The sequence below is a fragment of the Sciurus carolinensis genome, chromosome 11 (genome assembly GCF_902686445.1).
Source record: "Sciurus carolinensis chromosome 11, mSciCar1.2, whole genome shotgun sequence".
Classification (NCBI taxonomy): domain Eukaryota; kingdom Metazoa; phylum Chordata; class Mammalia; order Rodentia; family Sciuridae; genus Sciurus; species Sciurus carolinensis.
In genome coordinates this window covers 28,527,091-28,535,566 of record NC_062223.1, presented here as the reverse complement: position 1 = coordinate 28,535,566, position 8,476 = coordinate 28,527,091, and the positions used below count along the sequence as shown (strand labels likewise).

Sequence of the window (8,476 nt, the reverse complement as noted above, 5' to 3'; positions counted from 1 at the left end):
ATAAGACTTAGATAAAAATATTAAATGACACAAATCATCAGCTGCAGAGCCCTAGTACGAACAGGAAGTCTTTCTGGGATCAATTGCTGTGGTTAGAACAGGTCTCTGTGTTTTCTTTAAGAGCATTAATGCAGAGGATTACTCCTGAACTGACTGGAGGCTTGAAAATATCTCTATATTCTTGTTTAAACTGTACATTTAGCTTTTCTGAGTGCATACACAGTTATGGAAATAAATGAAAGCCCTATATGTGTCCCCAGAACTGTAATGAATGTGCTCATGTAACAATCAATTCTCAAAAAACTCAAGAGATGATATTTTCACTCTCACTTTGTAGATGATAAAATAGACGTGTGCACGACCAGGAAATGTATGCAGGTAAAAGAAGTTGCAAGCAGAAGAAATAGGATTTGAATCTGGTCTTACTGACTCTCAAACCAGTCTCTCTCTTAACTACCATGAGGTTGTTCACATTTTCCAGCTGACTCTGGGGTCCATATTTTATAGTGGTATAAGAGAAGGAAGAACTGGGTATGAGGGACAGGTCAAGTGAAAGGAGCCCTTCCAAAATGAAGAAACACTCATTTACTTAACATTTGGGAGTTGAAATGAATTATTATGTGTCTTTGTGTCTACTGATGAAATTGCTTTGCCTAAACTTCCCTCTGAAGTTGTTCATCTTTGTTTAGTATAACATAGTATGAGAATTATAGGTTAAGGAGAAAGGAACAATATATGTTAAAGAATTGGATGACAGAAAAATAAATAAAGGACTAACTTAAAGCCAGACACAGAAATACATGCCTATAAATCCCATTTACTGAGGAGGGTGAGTCAGGAGGATCACAATTTTAAAGTCACCTGAGTAACGTCATAAGACCCCATCTTAGAATTTTAAAAAATCTAATAATCTAATTATTCTCTTCTTGACTCTATTACTTATTAGAAAATTATACTGAAATGGGATCCTTAATTCCTCTGTGCATATATAAATAAGCATAAAGCTGGGTAAAAAGAAATGATAGCATTAGCCATTCATTAACCTTGTTTTGAGAACTAGATCTGCACATGTCTATAAAAAGTTTGGAACGTACATAGAGTTCAGTTACTGTCAGTTAACATAATCAAGGTTATTACAGTTATTCATGTTAGCTTCTGAGGTGATTTCCTTACATGTAAGAATGATGGAATAACATCAGTCACAGAGCTTATCTCAAGTATTAGGAGGAATTGTGCATGTGAAGCACTTGGTAGCATGCCATACACGGAACAAATATTACTTGTTTTATAATTAGGTGTCATACAGTTATTAGATTCATTCAACAAATTTTATGAATTATTTTATAGTTGCTCTTTTGTACATTGGTTACATTTTCCTAAGTGTCATCCTCTTCTCTTTACATCAGTTGTTATCATTAATTAATCTGCTACTTGAATTATGATCTCTGGGTTTCACCCCTTACTTAACCCCACTCTGCTTCATCCAGGACACAAAATGATGATTACAATAGTAACATCTAATTTCCCCTTCCTTAAGTTTCCATCATCCTTGACTCCTATTCTTATTAAGCTCCCATGTTTCCCCATTTCCTAAGGAAAAAATGGCAACATTCATCAGTTATACCTTGAAGGCAGTCACATCCTGCTCCTACCTCTGATTTGGGGTTTACATGACACTTTGAGTGTAGCCTCTGAATTCAAATTAGTCTCTGAGTCATCTCAGACAATTAGGGATGCTCAGCCTCCTGCCTTTCTCCCATATATAGTCTTTGCAGAATCTGCACTGGGAGGGACAGTAATCTTCATGACTCAGAACATTTTTTTCACCTCACTCAAAAATATGAATAAAAAATCTGCACATAAATTATCACAACTCACTAGAATCTATACTTTATTTACTTATTAGACTGGAGAAGTTTAACAAATTCAAGGTTGGATTGTTTTTTTCAAGTATGTGAGTAACTTTTACATCAAGTAGATGGAGAATAGGAATAATGTGACAGAGTTCATTCTTCTGGGCCTTACTGAAAATCCAAAGTTGCAGAAAATCGTATTTGCTATGTTCTTGCTCATCTACATCATCTGCATGGTAGGAAATATGCTTATTGTGATCACTATCATGGTGAGCTCATTGTTAGGGTCCCCCATGTACTTTATCCTGGCCTATCTCTCCTTTATTGATGAATGCTATGCATCTGTCAATACCCCTAAACCAATGGTAGATTCACTGCAAAAAAAGAAAAACCATCTTGTTCCATGCATGCATGACTCAAATCTTTGGGGAACATTTCTTTGGAGGTGCTGAGGTCATTCTACTTACAGTGATGGCCTATGACCGCTATGTGGCCATCTGCAAGCACTTGCACTACACAACCATCATGAACTGGAGAGTATGTTGCCTATTAGTGGGAGTGTCATGGGTGGGAGGTTTTCTCCATGCAAACATCCAGATCCTCTTCATCTTCCCACTATCCTTCTGTGGCCCTAATGTCATAGATCACTTTATGTGTGATCTGAACCCTTTGCTCAATCTGGCCTGCACTGACACCCACACTCTGGGACTCTTTTTTGCTGCCAACAGTGGGTTCATCTGCCTGTTAAACTTCCTCCTCTTGCTGGTCTCCTATGTGGTCATCCTGTGTTCCCTGATGACTCACAGCCTGGAGGGTAGGTGCAAAGCCCTGTCCACCTGTGTTTCCCACATCACAGTGGTTGTCCTGTTCTTTGTTCCCTGCATATTTGTGTACATGAGACCTGCAGCTACTTTACCCATTGATACTATGATTACTACTATGTTAAATCCATTAATCTATACCTTAAAAAATGCTCAGATGAAAAATACCATTAATAAATTGTTTGCAGCAAAGCCATTTCAGATGACAAATGAAGATACCTCAAGTCCAATATTGATTTAACTGAAGAAAGAATCAAAAGATATTGAACAATCTTAGCAAGGAATGCCTGAAGGATACAGAAAAATCATAATGTCATTCATAAATTCTTCATTGATACAACCATACATGGGTGCAAAATAGTGGAGAAAACCTAATCCAGGATGATTCTCTCATATTTGTAAAATTCTTCTTTTTTTTTTTTTTTTTTTTTTTTTTGGTGCTGGGGATTGAACCCAGGGCCTTGTGTTTAGGAAGCAAGCACTCTACCAACTGAGCTATATCCCCAGCCTTGTAAAATTCTTCTTAATCAGGGCTTTGTATCTCTAGCTTCAATTATGTATATGCATTCATATGCTATCCTTCTAATGAAAATAAAAAAGAAATAATTACAAATGGTGGTATTGGGTAATAATCTCTATAACACTTATGAGATATAAACACTGCTGTTAAGATTTGAATTAAAGGTGTGTCCCCAAAGCACCTGTTAATGTAGAAATATCAGAGATAAATGATTAGATTATGAGGGCAGAGAACTGATAGGCTATCCTAGTTTGAATTGACTGACTGGGTGGTAATCATTGGCAGGAGGAGCATGGCTGGAGGAGGTCACAGAGGATTTGCCCTGGAAGGCTCTCTTCCCTGCAGCCCTTCCTCTGCCTGTCTCCTCCCCACTTGACCATGAGCTGAGCTTTCCTCCCATGGACCCTTCCCTCATGCTGCACTGCCTTGGGCCAAGATCAGTAGTGTCAGAAGTCTATAGAAGGAGAACTCTCAAACCATGAGCCCAGAGTAGAAACATTCCCCCCTCTAAGTTGTTTTTGTCAAGTACTCTGGTCATAGCCATGCTAAAGCTGTTATTTAGCCAAGCTAAATAACTGTTATTATCTCCATTTTACCTGTGCGAATACTGGTGAATGAGGAAGCTCTCAACATAGATACAGTGATGATCCCATAACAAGAAAGCTCCTGATTTTCCAGAGCATGCTCTTAACTCCTATCATATACTGCCAGGAAATGATGAGAAAAAGATCATATAAGTACACATGTTTCAATGCAGACAAAACTGTGCCAGGCACATTATATATACTAAGTAATCATAACTAATAATTGAACAGCTTTCTTTAATATTTTTATTAATATGCATATCACAACTAATGTTCCTATTTTTCCAGTAACATTACAGTATCTAAGGATTTTACAGCTTGAAAACATGGAGCATTTAATCACTGTGTGGTAACAAAGATTCAATGATATTTCTAAATTTCTTGTGATCTTCAGAGGGGTTCTGTAGTGCTAAGGTCACCCTAAGCTCATAACCTATCAAAAAGAACTATTAAAAATATAAAACACTTGAATGTCAGGCAGGAATTCTATTTACTAAATACACAGTTAAAATCTTGCTTACTTGCTAAAAATTATCTCCAGAACATACCTAAGTCTGACACCCAATAAGTATTGAATGAAAGATTAAAGGTATAAAATAACATAAATAAATTAAATACACTGGAGGAAAGAGTAAGAGAGACAAGGAAATTTTTTTTTCTGCCTTCGTCTCACTCAGACTGAGGAGAATCCCAGATAGACCTCTTAGAGGAACCTCATTGCATATTTACTTTTACTTAATATGAGGAATGAGAAATTTTTAAATGTGTTTCTCATCAAACGAACATGTATTTTACTTTAATATCTCTCAAAAAGATTTCATTCTCCTATGGATGTGGGGTATTTATGATTTTTCTGTTATGTGGTGGTCACATTTTATTACTAAATGCTATTTTTAAATTTAAGTAACTCTGCATATCCAAAAAGCAATTTCAAAAATATTTCACATTTACTTCTTGCCATACATAGGTTTGAGTCAAAGGAATATTGATATTTTGAAAGCTTTGCAGGTAAATGAAAAGATACCTACAAGAGAGCTACCACCTTCACAGAGCTAAGGATATATTGAGAGCCTCCAAGGAAGGTGTAGAACCTTACTTTTGAGAGTTATACATGGTAAAATGGAAAGGATGTGGTGAAAACACATTGGAGGACCACTGAACAAAGATCTGAAGAGGAGGGTCAGGAAAGTATTCCTAGATGGAAACACATAAAAAATGGCACCCATAGAATAGAACAGGATCAGTAGAGTACAAAGACAAGAAATTGAGTCAAAGCATTCCTAGGACAGGTAATAGACAACAAGAGTCAGGAGGCATAAAAGACCATGCAAGAACACTAATAAACTGCACATGATTGGAATTATTAAATAAAAATTATTCATTGAAACACCATAGGTGTTAGCCACTAAGCTATTATAGTTGCACACTAAGCTACTATGAAGTAAATTATGACTCCTAACAATGGAGAGGCAATCATAGGCAAGATCATGAAGGCTCCTATAATCCTGTCAAACCCTAATGGTGAAAACCATGGAGAAAACATTGAAAGTACTTTTAAATCAGTGAGTAACATGGTTAGATTTTAGTTCCACAATGATAACTCAAGTTATAGTAAGAGAAACAACTTGAAGGAGAAAAAGATTGACAGCAGGTTAACAGAGGACAATTGTAATGACGAGAGTGTGAAAGACTGTGTACTCAACACTACTCCTGCTGTGTAGGAAGTACAGTGGACTGTTGAATCCACCTCAGATCTCCTCTTACAAGGCCTGAGGGCCCCACACAGCTAGTATGAGTCTGGGATGCTAACAGTTCACAGTCTTAATCTTTTCCACATAATTTCACTACGTGAAAGGGAAGCTACAACCCAGGGATTATGTCCCCCCATGTTTGGACCCCAAAGCTCACAATAAAGGACTATTACAAGACCATGAAAGTTGGGTTCCTGCCTCCATGTGGAGTCAGCAGTGTAGTACAGTGAACACTCCAGAGCTGACAGGTTTCCCAGCTGAAGCCAGACTTCACTTTACACAATGGACTTCCCTTCCCTACCTCATCAACTTCTCTAAGTCTTTGCCACCATACATCACCTTCATAAAAGTTCTCACCTCTTGTTCTGCATCTATAGAACACAAACTGATTTGGAAAAAAAGAGATAGTTCCCCAAATATTTATAAGTCATAAAAAAGAAATAACTGAGGAAGAGTGAAAGAAGAGTCCTGATTCAATCATGACTCTTCTGTCACTAGATGGATGAGGGAACTGAGAAGATGTAACAGAGAACTATAAGTCTTCCTACATGGAAGGGGTTTCTCCAACTCCAGTAGAAGTGCATCCCTACACCAGTAGGTTTTCTACCCACCCCGCAAGAAACTCATCATCTCCCCTGAGACAGTTGCTCTGCAAGATAATTCTGACTCTGGATTAACACCCACCACTCCCTTTGGCTCCTAGACCTACATCTAGACTCAAATTAAAAAAGAAACCTAAAAAAAGCTACAAAGTGTGACTCATGAATAGACACACTGGAATCCAATGGGCTACATAAAATTTGTAACTTATTTATAGGAACATGTGTGGTAGTACATATTATGAAGATGGGGTAATAGTGGAACAAACATAAAGTTGGATGAGGTCAAATGGTACAGGTTTATTTCACAAAGATTCTTTTTTCGGTATTTTATCTCAGGGAAGTAGAGAAGGGCTTGGTTCAGTAAGTTGGTTGCAACAAAAAAGACCCTATTAAGAAAAGTTGTTTTTCTTTTTAAAGCATCTAGAATGTACCCCAAAGTCATGTTTGCTGAGGGCTTCATCTCCAAAGCAGCAATGATCAGTGATAGAGTCCTTGGGAAGTGTTTGGATTGGGAAGGTACTAACCTCATCAATGGAGTAATTCCTTAATAATTTCATACCTGAGTGGGCTAGTAGCAGGTGGACATAGTTGAAGGAAGTCAGTCACTGGGGGTGTGCCTTTGAAGGGTATATTTTGTTTTAGAACCCCAACTGCTTTCTGCTTCCTGGCCTCCATGATGTGAGCAGTTTTGCTCTGTTTGCCTTTCCACCATATTGTACTGCCTTACCACAGGCCCACAAACAATGGAGCCAGTGAAGCATGGATTGAACTTCTGAATCTGTGAGCCAAAATAAATCTTTCCTCTCTTAAAAAAAAAAAAAAAAAGGAAAGAAAAGAAAAAGTAAAAAAAGAAAAACAGACACTAAAATAGTGCTCATGAGTAAACTAGAAATTCTGAACTTTCCCTGCTCTAACAGTGAAAAAGGGACTCAAAGTCTTAGAAAAAGTGGAAAGTAGCATGATTTGTCCTTTAGGACCTACTTGACCACCCTGGAAAGGTTCAGAAGACACACATTTAATCACTCATATGAGAAATAAATTTCTGAAGAGAGCCCTGACAGCCTTGAAGAATTCTGTGATTGCTCTTCCTTTGTGATTAAGACTCTACAGTGGGTGCTGGGGATATAGCTCAGTTGGTAGAGTGCTTGCCTTGTGTGCATAAGGCCCAGGGTTCAATCCCCAGCACCACAAAATAAAAATTAAAAAAAAAAGACTCTACAGAGGGAACTATGGCCTCTGAATTAAGAAATCTAAATGTAAAGAGAGTAGTTTTATGCAGGGATAGCCAGGGCCCAGTGGCATCCCTTAACCTTCAAAAGCATTGTAGTTATAATGACAAACAGCACAGTGAATAAGATATCAGAAAAATCTGACCAGAAAATACCTATCCCCTTGGGTAGTTTCAGTATTCCCAGAAATGAGATATATTCCTAATAAATTCTCGATATGTTCAAGCTAAGAAGTTTTATTTTAAGTGAAAGAATGTCAAAACTGAATCACTAAATCAAAAAGTCATGCACCTTCATTCAACTTCAAAACTTTACACGACCGAGAATCCCTAAAATGATTTCAAACAAACAAAATCACAGCAAACAAACACACAAAAAATGCAAACCTGTTAGTCAAGAATACTGTCAGGACCAAAACTGTGCTTTAGTAATTAAGGAGAGGTAAAGCCAGGCACAGTCACACATGCCTGTATTCACAGGAGCTCCAGAGACTGAGACAAGTGGATCGAGAGTTCAAAGCCAGACTCAGCAACAGTGAGGTGCTAAGCAACTCAGTGAGATGCTGTCTCTAAATACAATACAAAATAGGGCTGGGATGTGGCTCGGTGTTTGAGTGCCCCTGAGTTCAATCCCCAGTATACTCCCCTCCCCTCATAAAAAAGGAGAAACAAAGACATTCCCAGGAAAACTATTATACAAACACAATAATAAATGATGATAAAGTGGAGAAAAAGAACCCTTATTCACTGTTTTTGGGAACATAAGTGAATACAGCCACCATGGAAACAGCATAGAGGTTCCTCAAAAGTCTCAAAATAGATCTTTGAAATGGTTAATCTATCCCATTCCTGAATACATATCAAAAGGAAATTAAGGAATAGGAAAGACAGTGGATTGATTCTGACATAACTTTCCTATACATCACAGTGAATCTCTAAATCATGTACAACCATAAGACTACTGGGATCCTAACTACAATAAGATATACTCCATGTTTGTACGATAGAGTATCATAAAAATGAAAGCCATTAAAAATTTTGGTATGACTTACATGTTGTCTCTTTACAATGGATAACTTATTATTTCTGGTGACTAAGATGTATTACAGGGCAAACA

General features: G+C 37.5%; 1 pseudogene; it reads left to right on the top strand.

Annotated features, from left to right (window-relative positions):
• The first annotated feature begins 1,978 nt into the window (after window positions 1-1,978).
• Window positions 1,979-2,915, top strand: LOC124959360 (olfactory receptor 4C46-like; annotated as a pseudogene).
• Window positions 2,916-8,476: the final 5,561 nt, after the last annotated feature.